Here is a 22,558-nt window from a genome sequence, read left to right as displayed (position 1 = left end):
ATTTAAGGGACATGTGATTTGGGGTGGAGACAGGGGAGGAGGGGGGCCCAGACCTCCACCCTGGTTTGTGCGGCACCCCTATTTCGGAATGAATGACGGACATCCCCAGTGCCAGGGCTTCCCAGAGCACGCAGACAGAGGGAGGCTCATGGGTGGCACCCCTTGGGCCTGGAGGTGGGACTGGGGCCCTGGCTGGAGGAGCCGAGGGTGGTGTTTGGGGGGTACTGGGCTCCAGTGTGATAATCCTAGCAGACCAACTTCCAGAACATGTCCCGAGTAAGCCCACCTCGCCAAGTCATTACCCACAGCCCTCACCAGTGCTCCTCGCAGCAGATGTCCCTTGGGCCACCTCCACTGGCCAGGCCGTGGACACCCACACTCCTGGCCCAGACCCTTGCACGCCCCCGCCTCTCAGAGCCCGGCTCCACCCGGGTCTGCAGGCCGCAGCCTCAGCTCCCACCTTGACCCCTGGCCCCTGCCATGGCCTTGCGGCTGGGTCCTAGACGCTCTGCATGGCTGGTGCTTCTGTCCCCCAGGGCCGGGCCCCGATGGCACCTGCTCGGAGAGGCCTGGGGAACCTGCCTCAGGCTGCTCCCTCCTGCGTCACCTCACTGTAGCATTTGCACGGCATCTTGCTCTCCCCGAAATCACTGGATGTGTGTCCTCCGCCTCTCCCTCTAATCCACTACGTGGCCCTTGCCGGGTGTCCCCCAGAAGCGCAGGGACTCACCGGCCTTTACACTGCACTGTCCCTGGACTTGGCACAGTGCCTGGCATGTGGCCAGTGCTGGCAGTTACTGTCACCCAAACCAAAGCCATCCCACAGCCCATTTGATGAGAGGGCCTGGGGCTTCGGGCATGACCTCCGGGTCACCAGGTCGCAGTGTCCCCGCCACAGTGACACAATACCTTCAAAGTACCTCGCAGAGCAGGGAGCTTGGCTATCCCGGAGGCCTCATGGCTCCTGCCACCACCACCCGCCTCCCAGAAAGCAGAGAAGTGACCCTGGGAAGACGAGGGGAGGGCATCGGGGAGAAGAAAAGAAAGAACCACACATGTCCTTTTAGCGGGCAGCCAAGGACGTGCAAGGCCTCTAGGAACACCGGGCCAGCGTGGAGCGGCCAAGACCACCACGGTGGCCGGCGATGGGCAGCGGGCACCTGCCGTGGGCTCATGTCACCTCGGACCAGCTTCCCAGCCGCTGCTGCCCAACCCATGGCTGAGTGGTTCCGGGCACACGCAGTGCCTCGGCCACCCGCCCATGCCACCCTCAGTTGTGTCGTGAGCGCCTACTGTCAGCCCTGCCTGAGCTCGGGTGGGGGGACGCGGTGGGGAGCCGAGGGGGCCCTGGCCTCCCAGCCACCACAGCTGCCGACGCCTGAATAACGGCCTCCCCATCTCATCTCCAGCACCCGGGTGGCGGTCCCCTCACATGCTAGTGGGGACTTTGCAGCTGTGGCTGAGTCAGAGATCTGGAGATGGGGGGATTCAAGTGGATTATCCAGGTGGGCCCCACCTGGCCCCACGTCCTTGCAGGAGGGCCGGAGGCCCTGAGATGTGAGGACAGAGGCTGAGGGCAGAGTGGAGAGAAGATGCTGCAGTGCTAACCCCAAACGTGGAGGAAGGGGCCACGAGCCAAGGGGTGCAGGTGCCTTCGGGCCTGGGAGAGGCCAGCAAACAGACTCTCCCAGAGAGCCTCGATGGAAGGAATGGGTCCCTAACCCCAGGTTAGGTTTCAGACCTCCAGAACTGCAAGGTACTAAAATGTGGGATCCCTGGGTGGCTCAGCGGTTTGGTTCCTGCCTTCGGCCCAGGGTGTGATCCTGGAGTCCTGGGATCGAGTCCCACATCGGGCTCCCCACATGGAGCCTGCTTCTCCCTCTGCCTGTGTCTCTGCCTCTCTCTCTCTCTCTCTCTCTCTGTGTGTGTGTGTCTCTAATGAATAAATAAATAACATCTTTAAAGATAAATAAAACATTAAAAAAAATACAAAAATGCACATTATTTTAACTCCTTCCCTTGTGGCACTCTGTGACAACCACCACAGGGAGTGGGTGCCCGGGTCTAGCAGGGGGCGGTGCTCCGCTTACGGGTCCCTCCAGGGCTGGCTGCATAATTCGTGAAAATGCAAGGCCTCGGGTTCGAGACCTATGAAGCATGTCAAGTTGGCACCAACAGGGCGTTCAACCAAGGTGGGGGGCGGTTCTCCGAGCGTGGGGCCGGCGCACTGCGGAGACTGGGTGCCCATTGAGCCCACCCCGAATCCCACAAAGAACTAGTGCATTGCAGGGTGAGCTCAGGCCAAGAAGAGGAATGACAGGGGCCCCTGAGAATGTGTGACAGTGGATGGGCCCGAGAGAGCTCTTTGAGAAGCGATATCTGCTTTGGCCCAAATTAAAGGGTGGTGGTTAAGAATGTTCCAGCAAGGGGGGCGGGGACAGCAGGTACAAAGGTCAGGAGGTGGGGAAGGGTTTGGGTCCATGCTTCCTCACCCAGAAACAGTTCCTCCCTCTATGAGGACCAACTTCTCTAAGAGCCAACATTCCCCCTCTACCTGTCGCCCCCAGGACACCTTGCATGACTCCCTGGACTCAGCAACTCCCTTCCCTGTGCGTAGCATTTTGCCCCCATCCATTGTTAATGTTTGTAAACAAACTATTTTGGAAAGATTATGGATTTACAGAAGCGTCGCCGAGAGTACAGCGACGCGCGCATCCTTCACCCAACTTCCCCTAAACCTAACGCCTTGCAGAACTGCGGGACTTTTGTCAAAACTAAGACATTAATGTAAAACACTAATGTTAGTACATTAACTATACTCCAGACTGTATTCAGATTTCTCATTTTCCCACTAATGTCCTTTTTCTCTTCCAGGACCCAATCCTGGGGCCACGCTGCACTTAGCTGCCCCTTCCATCCTAAAAATTAGTACCTGAGTGTTATGACGTGCCGGGCCCCATGCCTAGGACCTCAAATGCTTGGCCTCCAGGAATTCTCAGAATCATCACAACCCTCATTTTGCAGATAAAAAAATGAGGCCGATCTTAAGTAACCAGAGGGCCTTCAGGGATCCCCACCGAATCTGGTTCCTAGCTCACCATCCCAAATCTGCCCCTGCCTGTTCCCTAGGTGAGCTCCTAGCCTATCCCAGGGCTTCCCAAACTTGAGTCCTGTATACTCTTTTTTTTGCTTCTATTTTTCTTTAAACCAACCCATTTTTAAAAAACCAAACAACATTCTTAAAGGGCTGGCCACGTGTCTATCACAGTGGAAAGCCTCAACTATCGGCCATAAGAAGTTAACCGTGCAAGCAGAGACAATGAAGAGCAAGCAATGTCATGCATTCCAGCAGATGCTGGTGTCCAGGCTCGGGGCGACTGAAACCCCAATAAGGGGCTTTGCTGTTGAGCGACCCAGGGATGGAGCACCCTCCCTGTTCCCACCACGACCAGACACTGTGATCACAGGAAAACCTGGCAGGCGTAGCTAGGTGAGTCAACATAGCACATGACAACGAGGAAGGGATCCAGCAGAAGTAAACACCAAATAGCTACCCATTTTTTTTTTAGATTTTTTTTTATTTGAGAGAGAGAGAGAGAGAGAACATGAGCAGGGGGGAGGAGCAGAGAGAGAAGGAGAAGCAGACTCCCCCACTGAGCTGGGAGCCCAACACGGGGCTCAGTCCAGGACCCTGAGATCATGACCTGTGCTAAAGGCAGACATGAGCTACAGGCGCCCCTGGCTCCCCATTTCTTAAGCACCTACTGTACACCAGCCACTGGGCCACTGTCTCACAAAGCTGGTCCTGCTTGTTATCCCTGTTGCCCAGATGAGAAAACGGAGGCTCTGAGAGGTTACGTAGCAAGCTCATGGGAACACAGCAGTAAGGAGATTTGAGTGATTCTCCTTGCCATATCCTGCCCTTTGTCCCTTCAAGCTATCTCTCTAAGCAGATGTCCAAGTCTCTTCCCGGCATCACTGGAGGGAGCTGCTGGGTGGTCAGTTCCCACTCAATAAACACCCACCTCCGGGCATCTGACACTGTGTCACGTGAGCCTTGGGACGGCCTGAGCATGGGTGCAGTGAGTTTTCCCAGTTTGCAGATGAGGCAACCAAGGATCAGAGAGGATGGATCTTGCCCAAGGCAAGAAAGTGGTGTGACTGGGACTCTACCCCAACTGGACTGCAAGCCAGAGGCCTTTGCCACACACATCTGGTGTTCTTGGGACATAGCGAGAATCTCAGGATGTTCAAGAAAGAGATGCCAAGAGCCTGCTGACCACGGCAGCATCAAGCACAGGTAGCTTTGGGCCAATCAGGGTAGGAAAATGTGTCTTCCTCGCCAGAGGTATATTAGGGGGGTGATGTTCAACTGAAGTCTCCAAGAATGAGCTGATGTTTGAGGATGAGTTTCTGATTCACTTTTCAAAACAGGAACACTTTCTGGGCCTCTGAGGCTTTGGCTTCCAAAGGTTTAGGCCAGGGGTTGGCCAGTTACAGCTGTGGGGGGTGGGGGGGCGCAACTCAGCCCATTTTTTTTTAAAGATTTTATTTATTTATTTATTCATGAGAGACAGAGAGAGAGAGAGAGAGAGAGAGAGAGAGAGAGAGAGGCAGAGACACATGCAGAGGGAGAAGCAGGTTCCATGCAGGGAGCCTGATGTGGGACTTGATCCCGGGACTCCAGGATCACACCCTGGGCCAAAGGCAGGCACTAAACCGCTGGGCCATCCAGGGATTCCCCTCAGCCCATTTTTTTAAAATAGGGTAACATTTAATATACCATGAAACCTACCCGCTCAACACATTTTTTGGTGCACAAGGCACTACTGTTAACTCTAGGCACGATATTGTAAGGATCTCTAGAATCTACTCATCTAGCGTGACCGAAACTTTGTACACCCATTGAACAGCCAGCTCCCCACCCTCCGTGGCCCTGGCCACCACCACCCTGCTTCTGAGTTTGGCTATTGTTGATGCCTCCCAGAAGTAGAATCATGCAGTATTTGTCTTTCTGTGATTGGCTGTATTTTACGTAGCAGGCTGACCTGCAGGTACGTTCACATCGTCGTGTGTGGCAGGATTTCCCTCTTCTTGTGAGGCTGAATAGCTCTCCATTGTGTGTCCACACCATATTGTCATCTGTCCATGGATCACTAAGGGAGTTTCCACATCCTGGCTATTGTGAATATAGCACTGCCATGAACACGGGGGTGCAGGCATCTCTTTGACATCCTGGTTTCAATCCCTTTGGATGTATATGCAGAAGTGGCATTGCTAGATCAGCTGGTAGTTCCAATTTTTTAAAGATTTTGTTATTTGTTCATGAGAGACACACAGAGAGGCAGAGACATAGGCAGAGGGAGAAGCAGGCTCCCTGTGGGGAGCCCGATGCGGGACTCAATCCCAGGACCCCGGGATCATGACCTAAGCCAAAGGCAGATCCTCAACCAATGAGCCACCCAGCCATCCCTGGTAGTTCAAATTTTTTGAGGAGACTCCTTACCATTTTTACAACAGCTGCCCCATTGTACCTCCCCAACCGTGGCATACGAGGTTATAATTTCTCCACATCCTCGCCAGCACTTGTTTTTTGGTTTTCTGGAGTCACTATCCTCATGCTGCGTGAGGTGATAGCCACAGTGATTTGCATTTCCCTGCTGATGGGTGATGTTGAACATTTTTTTCATGTATCGGTGGGCCAGTTGTGTCTTCTTCAGAGAAATGTCTATTCAAGTCCTCTGCTCATGTTTTCATCAGGTTGTTGTTGTGCTATTGAGCTACAGAGAGCCCTTGTTATATATTTTGGATATCAGCCCTTATCAGATATGTGGTTTGGAGACATCGCTCCTGCTCTGTAGGTTGCCCTTCCAGTCTGTTGATTGTTTCTTTGGCTGGGCTCATTTTGAAAACAAAGTTTTAAGATTTTTTAAGATTTAGATTAAAAACATTTGGGGGGATAGAAGTGACATATAATATTGTGTGAATTTAAGGTACGTGGCTGGGTGTCATAGGCAACTGGGAATTATTGAACTCTACATCTGAAATTAATGATGTACTTTGTGTTTGCTAACTGAATTTATTTTTATTTATGATTTGTTTATTGATGAGAGACACACAGAGAGAGGCAGAGGGAGAAGCAGGCTCCCTGCAGGGAACTGAATGTGGGACTCGATCCCAGGACCCGGGATCACGATCTGAGCCAAAGGCAGATGCTCAGCCACTGAGCCACTCAGGCGCCCCCGAGTAATTGAATTTAAATTACGGAAAGGTGGAAGGTGCACAAGTGCTGGTTTAACGCGTTTATATATTGCAACATGATGACTACAGTAGCACTAGCTATCCCCTTTATCATGTCATGTATTTCTCATTTCTTTATTGTACTGATGTAAGTAAAGCTTTATTGAAAGCCAGTCACGCCCATCTGTGTACATATCCTCTCGGCGGCCGCTTTTGACCTACAGTGGCAGAGTGGAGTCATCCCTGCAGAGACCATACAGCCTGCAAAGCTTGAAATATTTACTATCTGGCACTTTACAGCAGATTTGCCAACCCCTGTCCTAGCCCTCAGGGGATTCAGGGAATTGAGGCCAGGGCACCAGATATGTGCCAAGAACATGCTAGAAGCCAACAGGGTGAAGATTACACCGAGTAGGGGAAGAATGGAGGAAGGGAACACCAGTCTGATTCTTGAGTGTCGGAGAGACTTCAAGAGGGAAAAGGGAACCCAGAACACAGGGTCGTGTCCCAGGCAGCCCCCGCCTCCAGAACTCAAGGGGCTCCTGACACCCACACACATCACCTGCTTCGGTCAGGGCCAGCAGGCCACAGCGTCGACTCTGCAAGGCAGGATAGCCCTGAGAAAGCAAAGCTGAGCTTCTCCGTCAGCCTGACACGGTTTAGGCTTAGATAGAAATTAAATGCATCTATAGGAAATCTGAATTCCCACACACCTGAGTCTGGAGCTGTGTCTTACACACCCACCCTTGTCCACCTTATTGAAAGAGCAATAGTTTGACAGAAGTCCTGATGACTCGTATTTCAGGAACGCCTCTACTGAGTAAAGGGAGACACACCAATGGTCCCTGTTCCCTCCAAAGCACCCGCCAGCCTCACATTGTCCTCCCCAGGAGGCAGCAGGAAGGTTATCATCCCCGTTTCATGGCTCAACAAAGCAGGGCACCGGGGTTGTTTACTCAGTAAAACCAGCCCCTAAAGCCACAGGGAGTAGATCCTTCTAGAAAAAGCTCTCTCCGGGCCGGAAGTGAGACAGCCTCTGAACTGAGTGCTAGAGTTTGGCATGCTGTTTGTTCTGGGGAGGTGGTGTCCCTCTCTGCTGGTGTCATCCGTGCAGCGCGAGGGCTGGGGGCAATCGTGGGATGCGATGCCGCGGACTACACTCTGGGCTCCTCACACTTAGGGTTTCCAGGAAGTGGAGTCAATGGTTCAAGCAGTGCAGGAGGCTTGAGCTGGCTCCAAGGGAGACTCACCATTGGTGTCCTCGTGCACAGGGCCAGCGATCTGGCTGATGCTCCTGCGTTAGAAGTCTTCCTCCTTCCCCCCCAGCTCCCAGCTGATGCGCACTCAGGCCTCGAGCCTCCCAGGGCTCCCCTGGCTGCCTGCCCCAAGCCCCGGCATGGGGCTGGGTGGGGGGCATGGGGAGAGACTCCACTGTGCTTAGTGAGCAGCTTCCATCAGGCCAGAGCCCCTGCAACAGATGCCAGACTGATGGAAGAGGGTTCACAGCAACTCTAGGGTGCACATGCTGCCACCTGGGTCCTAGTCCAGACTACTGACTGAACTTGCAGGAAGCCCACTACCACCACCAACTCACTCTTGTGGCTTGCCTTCCTCACGCCAGGCACTGGGCACAGTTGATCCTGGGTCAACCTCCCAACAGCCCAAAGTGGGAGCTATCATTACCCCTGTTTCATCTATGGAGGAACTGAAACAGAGAGGTTGAGTAACGTGCCCAAGGCCCCACCGCTCTGCGAGGCTGAAGTGAGATTCAATGTGATACTCAAGCCAAAGCTGCAGCTTTAAAAACATGCTTTGTTTTAAAGATGCTACCTTTTTATTTCATTTGAAATTCTGAAAAGTAGTCAGTTCCCCTGGGTCCAAAGGAAAAAAGGCAACAACCAAATCTGCATCCCTTCTTGTCCCAAGTCCCCCATCTCCTGTTTCACCCTCATCTCCATAGGTAACAGCTATTCAGTGGCTAGGGGCAGTTTCTTCTTTCTTTTCTCTCTTTTCTCTTTCTTTCTTTCTTTCTTTCTTTCTTTCTTTCTTTCCTTTTCATTCATTCATTCATTCATTCATCCATTTTATTTATTTATCCATGAGAGGCAGAGACACAGGCAGAGGGAGAAGCAGGCCCCATGCAGGGTGCCCCATGTGGGACTGGATCCCAGGACCCCAGGATCATGCCCTGAGCTGAAGGCAGACGCTCAACCACTGAGCCCCCCAGGCGTGCCTGCAGTTTATGTAGCCAGAAGCTAATCCAAATGTAGACCTCTCTTTTACTTTTTACGCAAAGAGGTATATACTATATACTTTTGAAACTTGCTTTACTCACCTAATAAAGCTTAGAGATGGCTCCTCACTGTTCTCTACAGCCGCACAGTACAGTATATCCATTATATGGATTGTGCCAATGTCTTTAATCAGCTCCCTACTGGTGGGGCTTTAGGCTGTTTTCACTCCTTGGCTTTTAGAAACGATGTTGCAAAGGATAACCTTGTACATAAATCACGTCCCACAAGCCTCGGTTTATCTGTGGGACCGCTGCTGGGCTGCAGCCCAGCTGGGACAGAGGGTTTCTGCATTTGTAATTTGGACAGATACGGCCAAAGAAGCCCGAGCTACCAGCGCACAGCGCGGTCCCAGCCCCGAAACCCCGGGGAGCCAAGCCCTGGGTGGGAGCGGAGAGCTGGGACGGGAGGCACCGCCCACCGGGGCGTGGCCTGGGCGTGGCCAGAGGGGGCGTGGCCAGGGTGGGCGGGACCGGGACCGGGGGCGGGGCCAGGCCGGGGGCGGGGCCAGGCCGGGGCTGGGCCTCCGGGGCGGAGGTCGGCCTCCCCGCGCTGACTGGCCCCCCTGCTCCCTGCAGCAGCTCAGCAGCTCCGCAGCTCACCCCACTTGCTTCCTCTAAGTTTTCCTGTGGTGGCTGAACTGTCGTGGCAGCACGTGGCCTTGCACGCACACAATGGACTTAGCACACAGCCGCGACAGGTGAGCAGGACAGCCAAATGGCAAAACATGCCTACGCCCCCCTGTGCACCACCCCCCCACCCCGGGATGCTGTGCAGTGGGGCGAGGTGTCATTTACTGGACTATCCCCGACAAGCCAAACCGTTAAACAGGGACACCGAGCCGCCTGCCACCTACCCTGGGCTCTTTCTAATCAAGAGGGCGTTTGTGTGCCAGGGCCCCATGCAGAGGGTTTCACGTGCATTGTTCCAGTTAAGCCTCCAGCCACCCATGAGGTCAGTTCTATTATTACCCTCGGTCTCCGTCCTCCGAAAGAGGACACAGGTGAGGTAATCACCAAGCCCGGCACTCCACGGAAAGTCTGTTGGGATCATCAGGGCCACAGATCATTAGCGGGACATTTGAAGGGGGTGGGTAATGGGGCTAAAAATATTTATTTGGAGCAGAGTCTCAGGGCAGGTCAAATTCCCATCCAGACATCCAGCCTCCTGTTACCACAGCTTTGGGGACGGCGAAGGCTTGTTGAGTGAGGGGACATAACATCCTAGCTCCTCTTTTATGGGTTTATTGCTTGATAAAAAGTAGTGCGTGCCCATGGCAGAAAAGTTGGACCATATGGGGAGAGAATGAAGTTGATCCATAAACCCACCACCCGGGTCTGTTAACGTCATGGTCCAGCAGCTGCCTGTCTGTTTTCAGCACGTACGTGTGTGATAATACGTCAGTGGGAATGTAACACATGTACAGAAAAGGACTCGGGTCAGAAATGTGTAGCTTTCTGAATTTCCAGGGCAAAGTCTCCCAGGCGATGAGCATTCAGATGAAAAAACAAGGCATGACCACGCATGTGTTTTCTAAACAAAATCAGGATCCTGTGGGGTTGGGCCTTGACTTGTGTCCCTCAGAAAGATACACTGAAGTCCTGACTCCAGGAATCTTATTTGGAAATAGAGTCTTTAAGGACATAATCGAGTCAAGGTGAGGTCGCCCTGGATTAGGGTGGGCTGAGATCCAATAACTAGGGTCCCTATAAGAAGAGGCACAGCAGGAAGGAGCCACCTGGTAACGGAGGCAGAGCGTGGAGGGATGTAGCTGCAAACCTAGGAATGCCAGGGGTGGTTGCAACCCCCAGCAGCCAAGAGGCTAGGAGGGAGTCTTCCTAGAGTCTTCAGAGGGAGCACGGCCCTGCCGACACCCTGATTTCAGACTCGCGGCCCGCAGAGCCCTGCGAGAATCAATTTCCACTGTTTTCAGCCACGCTGTTTCTGGCAATTTGTCATGGCAGCCTGAGGAAACTAATAAGTGACGTGTGTGCAGTTCAATATCGTTTCTGGTTATGAAAGTCATAGGAGTTCGCCACCTCTCACCTGGGCACGTACATGCCGCAGCTCCTGGATGGATAGAATGTCACCTGCAGCTGGGTGACCCCCCTGCAGACATATTGGATGATGTCGCCACCAAAAGCACTTTGGTGGCTCCCCAGTGCCTCTGTGGTCTGGCTCCTGGACCCTCCAACGTCATCTTACACCTTGCTCCCTGTCCAGCCACACGGGCCGTCGTTGGCCCCTTCTTCTTTCTGCTCCTGCTGCCACAGGGTCTTAGCACATGCTGTAACATCTGCCACAGATGCCCCCACTCTCCCTTGACGTGGACCCAGCTCCTCTTCATCCTTCACATCTAAACTCTTTCCTGCCCCTACATCCTGTATCCTTGTGTTTTTTTTTTTTTTCATCCTGTACCCTTGTAACTCTACTGATCTTGTGACCTCTCCTTATGGTGTTTGGGGGCGGGGCTTCCAGGGCCCTCGGCTTCCTTACCTCCCAGAGAGGACACCCCCTCCCTCATCCACTCTGGCCGTGGGTCCCCAGCACCCCCTCTAAACATCTCCCACATCTCACCCCTCCTCACCACCCAAGGCCACCTCTTGGCATTGTGGTAGCGCCCTCCGGCCCTCTCTTCCCCACACTGTGCTGAGAGCTCTGTGTAACACACCCCACTCCCTTACTACAGGGCCACGGTGAGGGGAGGGCTTCGGTCTTCCCACGCACCACCAGTGGGGACTTGCTTTAAGTTACGTAACTAAAAAGGTCACTGTCAGGCTCTGGGACCAGGTGGGATGGGCTATAAAAATGCTCAGGGGGCAGCATGAACATTTGGAGTTTTGTCTGGAAACTCAAAGGCCTGGGACGGGGAGACAAAGCTGAACACATCATCGGCAGTGTATTCAGGGTTCAAGTGTGCCCAGGGTTCACATCCCTAGAAAGGCAGTGAAGGGTGGTGTTCTTGGCAGAGGCGAAGGGGAAGCCCCCGTCCTGGGGACACACAGCCACTGGTGGCCTGGGTTGATTTCCTCACCCTCTGTCTGTGGAGGCGACATTCCCAAGAGCAGATTGTCAGGGACAGTTTCCTAAGCCGAGAGGCAAGGCCGCCTCCCTCCTAACAAGATCCGGCAGCCGGGGCTAGGGAGGGACTTCATGGGCAGGTCTGTGCCTGTCTTGGGCAGGTTCCCAGGGGAGTAAAGCAAACCTCAGCCCACGTCTGCTCATCACCTGCCTGTGCCTCTCCAGGGAAGGCTGTGCCCAGCAGGGCCTGGCACATCCTCATCACTCAATAAATACCTTTTGGATGGCTGACTTCCTGGCTGGGCTGATGTATGGCTGGCTGGACGAGTAGAGGAACACTAGGATAGACGCGTGGATGGATGAATTGGTGGGTAACAGATAAATGATGGATGGATGGATGGATGGATGGATGGATGGATGGATGGATGGATGGACGGACGGATGGACAAGGAGATACATGGATGAAGAGATGAATGGATGGATGATGGATAGACAGAAGGATCCATGGATAGATGAATGGATGGGTAATGGATAAATGATGAACAGATGAGTAGATACATGCATGAAGATGAATGGATGGATGATGGGCAGATGGACGAATGGATAGATGATTAAGGATGGATGAACAGACAGATGAATGGATGGGTGGGTGGATGAATAGATGGATGAATGGCTGGTTGGTTGACGTATGATGGAAGATGGACAAACAGACCCATTGGTGACACTGGAAATCTTTAAGGACAGAGAAGGAGACTTTGCAGGCCCCAAGTACAAACCAGGCATGACAGCAACAACCAAGCCTTAAGGTAAACCTCAGCCCCCGGCAGGCAGCCCGCTGCGGAGAGTGGTTTGGGCAACTCCCACCCCTGGGACACACGGACATGGAGGAGGGGCATGCGACTGTGCTAGTGCCCTTCAGGCCTCAGTGTGTGCTGCTGCTTCTGCCTGGACCACCTCTCTCCGCTTCTTGGCCTGCCCAGCTCCCACTCAATCTTTTAGGACTTGTCTTGGGCTCCTGTGTCTCACAGAAGTGCTGTGAAGGGCCGTCCTCCCTCTACCCAGGCTAGGACCAGCTCTCCCCCCGGCCCCCTGGCACCCCTCCAGTGCCACAGAGACCACCCTACTGTGATTATTATTCATTCCTGATTCCCCAGTGGGCTGTGGAGCCCTCGAAGGCAGGCCCCCCTTCCTGTTCCCACAGCACACAGCAGTGCTCAGAAAATGCCACCGAACCAAACCAAGCACACAGAGGAGGGGTTCCTGGTCCCCACTCCCTCAGCCATCTGGGAGTTGATCAGATACATACTCATCTGACTCAGTGTTAAAAAAAAATCAGAGGGGGTACCTGGGTGGCTCAGTGGCTCAGGTCATGATCCTGGGGTCCTGGGATCGAGGCCTGCATCGGGCTCCGTGCATGGAGCCTGCTTCTCCCTCTGCCTGTGTCTCTGCCCCTCTCTCTGTGTCTCTCATGAATAAATACAATAAAATCTTTTAAAAAATCAGAGCCTCAAAAGAGACACAGGCTCAGAAGAAAAACGTTGAGCTCCAAACTTGCGGCTTGATTGAACAGAAAAGCTTCAGGTTTACGTGGTGGCTCATGGTCCACAAAGAGCTGTCCTAGGAGTTAACTCAGTGAATCTTGGCCTAAGAACCATCTTGGCTCCATGAAACAGGGGCCCTGAGCTGAAGGGACTTGGCCAGGGTCACACCGAATACTGGGGCCAGGGGCCAGGGCCGGGATCCCCGGGTGGGGGCCTCACCTGCCAGTCCATCTGCTTGTCTGCCTTCTGACCACTGGGTGTTTCTCAGGTTGGGAAGCTGTTGAGGGCCAGGCCTGCCCAGGTGGGGGAAGACTCATGTCCCTGCATAGAGGAGACAAGAAGACTCAGGGAACCCAGGTCACCTACCTGGGCTCACACAGGTGGGAAGTGAGGTAAGAAGGGGCTGGCTGGAGAGCAGAGCAAGCCTGGAACACCTCTGGCTGGAGACTTCATCTCCAGGGTTCCTCCAGTCACTGTTGAACCACTTCTGAACTGGCTGAGCCTCTGAACGCATCTCTGCCAAGGGGTGGTGGGAACGCCTGCGTGCAGGATGGCTATGCCTATCACATGAAATCATACATTCAGGGGCGTCTGGGTGGCTCAGCGGTTGAGCATCTGCCTTTGGCTCGGGTTGTGATCCCGGGGTCCTGCGCTCGAGTCCTGCACCAGGCTCCTCGCAGGAAGCCTTCCTCTCTGTCTCTCAGGAATAAATAAATAAAATCTTAAAAAAAAAAGAAAGAAAAGGAAAGGGAAAGGGAAAGGGAAAGGGAAAGGGAAAGGAAAGGAAAGGAAAGAAAAAAAGAAAGGAAAAAAGAAAGAAATCATATATTCAAGCACCAGCCACAGTACCCGAAAGAGAGCCAGTATTGCCCTTCTCACCACTGTGGCATCTTCCGGACACCAAAGCACAGCAAAGGGTATAGATGCTCAGAGCTGGTCGCATGAAGGATGAAGAACAAAGAGCAGGATTTCTGTGCATGACCCCCAGCTTCTCAAGCTGCTAGGGGGAGGACTGGCAGTTCCAAGGGTGCAGATGGGGCTGGGTGGGGAGTGCCCCCCATGCAGGCACTGAGGTGGCAAGGAAAGTAAGGTCACCCACTGGGGCCAGGGAGACCCAAATAACAATACATCACCAGCACCATCCATCTGTGATGGGGAAGAGGAAGGGGGTGATGCAAAAAATCCCCCTGGCATGGAGAGGGAAGCAGGCCTTGGGCCTCCCCTGTCTCCTCTCTCCAGGGTCTGCACTCCCCGACTCCTCTGGTCTGCTCACTGCTCCCCCAAACATCCAGCACCAATTCCTGCCATCCAGCAAGGGAAGGTGTGAACCCCACAGGCTTTGGGGCTGGATTTGAATCCCGATGCTCCCCCTTGCTAGCTGTGGCCTCAGGCAAATGGTCTCTGAGCTTTCAATTTGTCTTCTTGGAAAGCAGGAGCCCAACATCCTCTGCCGGAAAGGCACCTCGCAGAGCCTGGGCCACGGTGGGTGGGTGTTCAGAGAGGGAGGCGAGGGCAGGCTGCTCAGTATCCCCGGGCCAGCCCCACTGAGCTCCTGCTGAGAGATGCTTCTCTTTCAAAGGATAAGCCTATATGGCCACTCTGGGAAGGAGCTTGTCCGCTTCCTTAAACCCTGAACCTGGATGGACAGATTTACGCAATCCCACTCCCGAGTGGGTGCTGACCCCAGAGCAGTGCAAACTTAGATCGACACCAAAGTCGGTAGCAGCTTTATTCATGAGAGCCCAGCACGGGGAGCAGGCCGGACGCGCCTCAGCAGGTGACCGGATAAGCGGACTGCTCCCCAGCCACGAAAAGCGAGGTACTGCTGACACCCCAAAACGACTCAGTTGGCTCCTGGGGAGCATTACGCTGCGTGAAACAAAGCCAGTCTCCAGGGGAGCATGCTGTACGACTCCGTTTACATAACACTCTCAGGTGACAAAATTCCAGAAAGGAGTCCAGACTGGTCGCTGCAGGGGGACAGGGCGGCGGGGGTGACCCCATGGAATCTTTATGCTCAGGGCAGGTCTTCCCCGCGCTGGTGGCAAAGGGAATCTACACATGCGACAAAACGCCATCCAACGACTCACACACACACCTCGCCAGTGTCCGTCTGGGGTGCTGATGTGGTGGTGTAATTACGTGGGGTGTCGCCTCCCCGAGAAACTGGGTGAAGGGCCTCACCCAGGACCATGCTGTATTATCTTTGCAAGTCCCTGCAGCTCTATAATTTTTTCAAAGTTAATTTTTTTTTTTTTTAAGAAAACGACAGGCAGGGTACGATGTCTGCAATTTGCTTTCAGATCCTCTAGCCAGGTGGGAAGAAGCAGGAGGGGGAGCCCGGGAGGAGGTGACAAAAAGGGCTAAACCCTGGCCGGTGAGGATGCTGCCGAATGGACAGGAGACGCCGGCCTTTCTGTCTGGTCTTCTCGACTCTTTTGTGCATTTTTGGAATTTTCCATGGTGGGGATGTTCGATTACAAGCGCTGATGGGCATGGGTGGGTCCGTGTCCGCCCGGACAGCCGCGCGCAGGCGCAGGCCAGGGGCACTGACTCACTGGCCGGCCGCAGCCCGGGAATCCTTCCAGAAGGCTGTGTGTGTACACACGCGCATTAAAGGAAATAAATAACGCTTAACCACCGTTGTGGAATCCGGCCACGCCAGGTCACACGTTTGTCGGGCCATCTGCAGGGCAGGGCCGAGAAGGGTCCAGGGCTGTTTGGAACTCCTGGAGAGAGAGAACTTTCTGGAAACCGGGATGGGGGGTAGAGATGGAGGAGGGTAGCCTCCCAAGAAGAGGTTGGTCTGCAGCAGTTTCTCCAGGTGGCCCCAGAGTCTGGGGACAGGGGAGGAGCTGGCTTCTAGGCAAGGGGAGGCTTGGGGAGGCTTGGGAGGGGTGGGGGGATGCAAGTCACTGCAGGGAAGGGGGATGGATGGTGTCCCTCAGCGTGCCTAGGGCATGGGGACAGCCATGACCACCCGTCCCACCACACCTCCTCGATGGCGTTATTACACCAAGAGTTTGTAAAGTGATGCCTTGGCATTGGGAAAAGTCGCTTCTTGCTCTGAACTTCTCGGGTCAAAGATGGCATGAATGTCGTAACGTTATGGTAAAGGTTGAGGAAGGTTGAGGGAGGTGGCCCAGCCATGGTCTGAGCGCAGTCAGAGCCAGGCCCCACATCAAGGACGCTGTGCACACCACGTCCTTCAGCGCGGGCCACCGTTACCCACCCCTATCGGCCCAGTGAGAAACCAAGGCACAGAGAACGTGAGAAACCTGCCCAAGGTCACATAGCATTAGGCTGAAGAGCTGCGACGCCAATGTGCAGATGAAGCACCACGTTGAAGGCCCATAGTCCATTAGGATGATGATGATTTTAATTTTTTTTAAAGATTTAATTTATTTATTCATGAGAGACAGAGAGAGAGAGGCGGAGACACAGGCAGTGGGAGAGGCAGGCTCCCTGCAGGAGCCCAAAGCAGATCTTTTTTTTTCTTTTAATTTTTTTTTTTTTTATTTATGATAGTCACACAGAGAGAGAGAGAGAGAGGCAGAGACACAGGCAGAGGGAGAAGCAGGCTCCATGCACCGGGAGCCCAACGTGGGATTCGATCCCGGGTCTCCAGGATCGCGCCCTGGGCCAAAGGCAGGCGCCAAACCGCTGCGCCACCCAGGGATCCCCCAAAGCAGGTCTTGATCCCAGGACCCCTGGATGATGACCTGAGCCAAAGGCAGACGCTCAATGATTTTAAGTTTCAAAGCATGTTCATCATTGAAGCATGTGTTGGGAAGAAAAGAGATAACATCTCTGTTCCCATTGGAAGACGTGTCCACACTTAGCCGTAGCTGGAAAGGTGAGGCCAGGCCCCAACACCCCCAGTTCCCAGACCAGGCCAAAGACTACAGCTCCTACCAGAAAGGGTCAGATTTGGCAAGCTGGGGTAGGGGGAGCAGCGGGGGGGGGGGGTGTCCCCAGCCCAGCCCAACACCGTGACTGGCCTTCTGAGCATCACATATCGTCCCAGAGGAGCCAGAGGGTGGCAGTGAGTACTTCAAAGGGAAGGGTGGGCCTCCTGGCTGCCAAGCTCCGAAACAGAGCCCGTCACACATCACTGAGCTCTCAAGCCTCTACTTCCCCATCTGTACAAGGGGGCCAGCTGGTGTCACCCAGCTACTTTGAGATTGGGCAGTGGCCACAATGCTCCCCAGCCCTCCGTGGCTCTCCTTCCCTCCTGGAGCATTTCTTCCTGAGACAGGAGAAAAGAAGGCCACAGCGCCCAAGAACGAGAGGGCAGCGTGCAAGGAAGAGACGAACAGCTGGAAGCAACTAGAAGGGATGTCTCTGACCTGAGGCCCATGGGGACAAGCGTGTCGGTGCCCAGAGCGAGACTCACATATATTGGGGAAGCCCCACCGCCCCACTCCCCGCTGTGCCCCCCTGTGCCCAGGTGCAGGGGCAGAGGCCGGCCTGGAAATTCCATCCGGGCCCTCCAGTCTCCTTCTGGAAAGGCCTGAGAACTCTGGTTTCACTGGCCTGTCGGCCCCGGGGTGATGAGTTACCTCCGTGAAGCTCGGGCAGCAGCTCAGGATGCACACGGGCGCGGGGCAAACAGAAGGACCGACTCTGGGGACTGTGCGGGGACCTTGGTGCCACCAATGCATCCCCCTCGAAGGCCCCCGCGCCAGGGGAGCCCCAGGCTGATGACAACCCCCTGGCCTGCTTCATGGGGCCATTTACGGAGAGTCTGGTCCGGGTCCAAGAGGTTGCTTGCGGGCTGGAAGGTCAGGGGAGGGCGTGATGGGCCAGGGATGGAGATGACCCGGAGGAGGAGACCAAATCCACGGACAGCCGGACAGCCGTTGTGAGAAATCCAGAAAGACCGGTCTGGGCCCGAGGCTGGCATGCGCCATCCTTCCATCTCACACCCACCGCCTGCAGTCAGGGCTTGCCAGCACCAGCGGGTGGGGTGACTGTGACACCTTGGGCTCCTGGCACATCCCATCCCCTCCAAGCCCTAGCCCAGCCTCAGTGCCCACCCCGCTCCCCCAGTGTGGCCTGTCACTGCCCCCACCCACCAAGGCTGGAACCATAGCGTCACATGCCCCCCAGGGACCCGGCCCGGAACCAAGGAGTGCGGGAGGCAGGTGGGAGACTGAGGGTGGCGGGGAGCCGAGAACGAGGGGGCTCAGGGGCCCCCAGCCTGGGCAGCTGTCCCTCAGCTGCAACTGATGCTTGTCATGTGGGAATGTGGGTCCAGGGCTGCCAGGGTTTCCTCTTGTTCCAGCAAGTTAGAAAACCTCGATGATTTTTTTTTTGATTTTTTTTTTTAATCCTGATTTCTAAACACTGCAATTCCCAAGACAGAGAGAGAAACCTGGGTGCTGTCCGAGCCACGCACAGCTTGATTGTGACCCTGCTCTGCCCCTGGCCTCAGACGAGGTGGAACCCCGGTGGACCAGCCTCTGGCCGCCTCCCCTCTTCCTCCTGCCCTCAGGGCACCCTAGAGTAGCAGCAGCTCCCGGACACAGCCAGGGCTTCCCAGCTGCCTCCACCGCCGCCGCTCAGCCTTGGAGCCTCAGCTCCCAGGAAAGATCCCTGATCTCCCCAGGCGGAGGGGCCCCAGGTCCCTGGGGGTCGCCAGAGAGCCGCTTTTCAAGTCATGCAGCACACAGCGCTCGATTAACTGCTTTCCCCCATTGTAAGCCACTGCCAACCTGATCAAAGCATGCAGGGAGACGAAAAATCGATCCATACTGGGATGCCCGGGTGGCTCAGCGGTTGGGCGTCCGCCTGTGGCTCTGGGTGTGATCCTGGGGTCCCGGGATCGAGTCCCACACCGGGCTCCCTGCATGGAGCCTGCTTCTCCCTCTGCCTGTGCCTCTCTGCTTCTCTCTGTGTCTCTTATGAATAAATAAATAAATCTTTAAAATATATATATTTTTTATATATTTATTTATATATTGTATATATATTGTGTATGTATATATATATTTGAACCAGTATGGGTTCAGTATGGGTCCCAACTCATCCCTGAGGCATACAGGTCGACCATCATGTGGTCCCCAGCAACTCCTCAGAATTTCACCCCCTCCCTCATTTCACTCCACAACAATTCCTCATTTCACTAACCTTTCGGCTCCCGAATGCGCCCAACTCCCTCCTGCCTCAGGACCTTTGCACGTGCCATTCCCGCTGCCTGGAAGGCTTTCCTAGCAGGTCATGCCCCGGCTTGAGCTGGGGGTGTACGTGGGTGGGGGACACACATCTCCCGGCAGCCCTCCACCATACTCCCTTGTGAAGTGACGCACAATCAGGACAATACCACAGGCTATTTCATATCTCAGGGTCTCGGCCGAGGCAGTTCCCTTCAGCCAAGGAGGCCGGTTTCCACTTTGTCCCAAGGCCAGCTCCTCCTCAGACATCTCCTCCCTCCACTCCCCACCTCCCCTGCTGCCCCCATTCCCTCCTCCCCCCCCCACCCCCGCCCCCGCCCCCGGGGGCCTCAGCTCCAGAGGCACCTTCCCTCCCAAGCGCTCCAGGGCAGGTCTCCCCCAGACCCCTTCCTGGGGGACTCTCCGCGTCCCTTTGCGTTACTTTTTTTCCTTCTGGAACTCACAGCTCCCTGACATTATCTTGTTAATGTGTTTCTTTCTCTGCTCTCCCCTAGGTGGACAGTGGACGGACGCTCCGCCAAGCCGGGGGGGCTTCCTGGATGTGGCTCCTTCCTGCTGCCTCCCCAGGGCCCCACGAGCCCCCGGCCGTCAGCGGACGCCAATAAACACGCTCTGTCAGTGGCTCTCAACAGGCCATGCTACCTGGAGGACGGCCAGAGTCGGGAAATTATCCACATCTGACCGGGGAAAAGATGACTGCATCTCAGAGGCAAGAGCAGCACGTCGGAAGTAGGTGCTTCCTCGGCGCCCCCGGCACCCCACGAGGACCTGCCTGGGCTGTCCTCTTCTGGGTACCCCGTGCCCGGCGCCAGGCCTGCCCCTGGGTGGTGACCCCACTTTCCAGGCCGTTCCCCGGGCGGAGGCTGAATGCAGAGCTTGAAGCATGAACCCCGCAGCCAGTGGCCTGGGCCCCAAGTCCGGCCGTGCGGGCTCCAGGCGAACCACTGCCGCTGGCAACAGGCTCAGGCGATGGGTGGTATCTGCCTTAGCTTTGGTTTCTTTGGGGTTTTTAAAAAGATTTTTTTAATTTATTCATGAGACACACAGAGAGAGGCAGAGATGCAGGCAGAAGGAGAAGCAGGCTCCTCGCAGGGAGACTGATGTGGGACTCATTCCTAGGACCCCAGGATCACGCCCTGAGCCGAAGGCAGATGCTCAACCACCAAGCCATCCAGGCGACCTCCCCTTATGGATGAGGAAACTGAGGCTCAGTGAGGCCAAAGGGGTTCACACCAAAGTCACGTATGAGAAAAGGCTCAAGGCCAGCTGTCGGTCCCCTGGGCTGTCATGGGGAAGTGGGGTCGGGAGGAATCAGCCGGAAGCCAAGAAACGTCAGCTTGGGGCCGCACTGCAGCCAGGGAGCACTTCCAGGGGCCCTGGCGGGTGGCCCCAGAGGAGGACCTCCTGGGGCGCGTTCATCCACATGCGCAGGCAGTGAATCAGCAGGCCTGGCGCACGGACAGTTCTGCTCGCAGGCCTGGCCTCCAGGGGATGAAACCTTTGCCCCCGGCCCCGGGGAGGAGCTGCCCTTCTGGCTGAGCTCCAAACTCAGGCAGGACTAAGATGTTCAGCCAGTGCTTCTTTAGACCTCGGACAATGTTCCTCAGACTCAGAGAAGCACGGAGGCGCCTTCTGCAGCCGCCAGAGATTTTGTTAATGACTTGCGCTGGGATCAGGGAGGTGTGTGGGCCCAGCACCCCAGAAGGACGGCTCACCTGTCTCTCACTTGACCTCGAGCTCACCCCATCTGTAAAGCAACAACACTCGGAGTGGCTTCAAACCATATGGGTCAGCTGACATCACAGCTCTTTCATACCCCAGGGCCTTTGCACAGGCTATACTCGCACCCCCATGGAACCCCCTCTGGGCCTTGTCCCAACTCCTTTGTGGACCTTTCCCTCCTGACCCCTCTCCAGCGCCCTTCCCTGGTAGATTAGCCCCCCATGTACTCAGTGTGGGCACCTGAGAGTGGATCCCACTCACTCAGCAGTCCATGCCCCAGCCCCCCTTGGCCAGGCTCCTGACACTTGGAAGGGGTCCAGCGTGTGTCTGTTATCAAGGAGACAGGGACCCATCCCCTGGAGGACGTACCTCAACCCTCAGAGTGAAGCCCGAAGAGGGCTGACCTCCCACCCCCCAACCCCCGCCCTGGGGGGCCAGGAATGACCCTCCTTGGAGACAGCCCTTTCTCCCCATTTCTCTGTCTCCTGGATGCTGCAGTCCATCACCCAGGCTCGGCACAGGCCAGAGCAAAGGTGGCACGGAGGGAAATATCACCCTGTCGCCTGCCTGCCTCCCGAGGGGAGCACCTGGCCCTCTGCATACACCCAAAGGCAAATGCGTAGAGACACTCCCGACGTGTGTGTGGATGAAGGCCCATGGGCCGAGCGTCCAGAGGGTGAACAACGGCAACCCCCCAAATCTACACTTATTGGGCACCTACTGGCCGCCCAACCCGTGGCAAGTGCCTTTGCAATTTGTGGCTGAGTCCACAAGAGGCCTCTGGGGACTCGGCGAGGAGTTGACGGAGCCGGGACCCCAGACCCCGGGCATCCAAGCCTTATGCTGCTTTACATGCACAGGGCTCCTCTGTGAAGTGGGTGACACGCTCCCCCGCCCGCACCCCAGGAGTCTTGCCGAGGAGTCCCGAGGATACCCCGCACCTGGGCCGGGCCGGGCCCCGTGCAAGCATCGGGGAGACCCTGGTGCACACCCACACGGCTTCCCCGGGTGTCAGCATCTGCTCCGTGGGGCCCGGGGCTTGGGGCGGCCAAGCTGGGTGGGTGTGGCCGAGGGGCGGGCACGGGGCCCAGCGCACGGTCACCCTGACCTCCCAGGCAGGCCAGCTGGGAGTCACTCTTTCCAGCCCCGTCAGCAGAGCTTGGCTGCCGCCGCCGTGGGACACCCGAGGTGGAGGAGACTATGGGTGTTTGCTTCCAGCTGCTTCCACCAAGACCACATGCGCCAAAATCGCCCCTGGCTCCCGGGGGCCTTCAGGGCTGCCGTGTCCCTGTGTATTATCCCCCCTGTCATGTACCTAATAACTTTTATAATAGGGCAGGGCCCCTTAAAAAATGTGTGTGTGTGTGTGTGTGTGTGTGTGTGTGTGTGTGTTATTCCTTTGAGATGGAAATGTTCTAGCACCATCTGGTGAGCTCCTAGTCCAACGGGCTACTCCTACCTGTCCTCACAGCCTCACGGGAAAATAGATGACCACAGAAATAAAGCATGGCTCGTCCTTGTACCCCAACACCATCGTATACTCACCAGGAGCACAGCTACTCTGTGC

General features: G+C 55.5%; 2 long non-coding RNA genes across 5 annotated transcripts in view; one reads left to right on the top strand and one right to left on the bottom strand.

The window, feature by feature from the left end:
* LOC121486709 overlaps window positions 1-8,880 on the bottom strand; it is a 38,440-nt gene extending 29,560 nt beyond the window's left edge. For all 4 annotated transcript variants that reach the window (XR_005986718.1, XR_005986719.1, XR_005986716.1 and 1 more), the window contains exons 1-2: window positions 8,576-8,880; window positions 7,491-7,708 (exon numbers count right to left, since the gene is read on the bottom strand). This is a non-coding gene — a long non-coding RNA (uncharacterized LOC121486709). The remainder of the gene's footprint in view (window positions 1-7,490; window positions 7,709-8,575) is intronic.
* A 126-nt stretch (window positions 8,881-9,006) lies between these two features.
* LOC121486711 lies at window positions 9,007-22,308 on the top strand. The gene is made up of 3 exons (XR_005986720.1): window positions 9,007-9,231; window positions 13,362-13,485; window positions 19,764-22,308. It is a non-coding gene; the product is annotated as an uncharacterized LOC121486711 (long non-coding RNA).
* The last annotated feature ends 250 nt before the right edge of the window (window positions 22,309-22,558 follow it).

Source organism: Vulpes lagopus, chromosome 3 (genome assembly GCF_018345385.1).
Source record: "Vulpes lagopus strain Blue_001 chromosome 3, ASM1834538v1, whole genome shotgun sequence".
Taxonomy (NCBI): domain Eukaryota; kingdom Metazoa; phylum Chordata; class Mammalia; order Carnivora; family Canidae; genus Vulpes; species Vulpes lagopus.
Note: the sequence above shows the minus strand (reverse complement) of the source record. Positions and strands in the feature narration are given on the sequence as shown.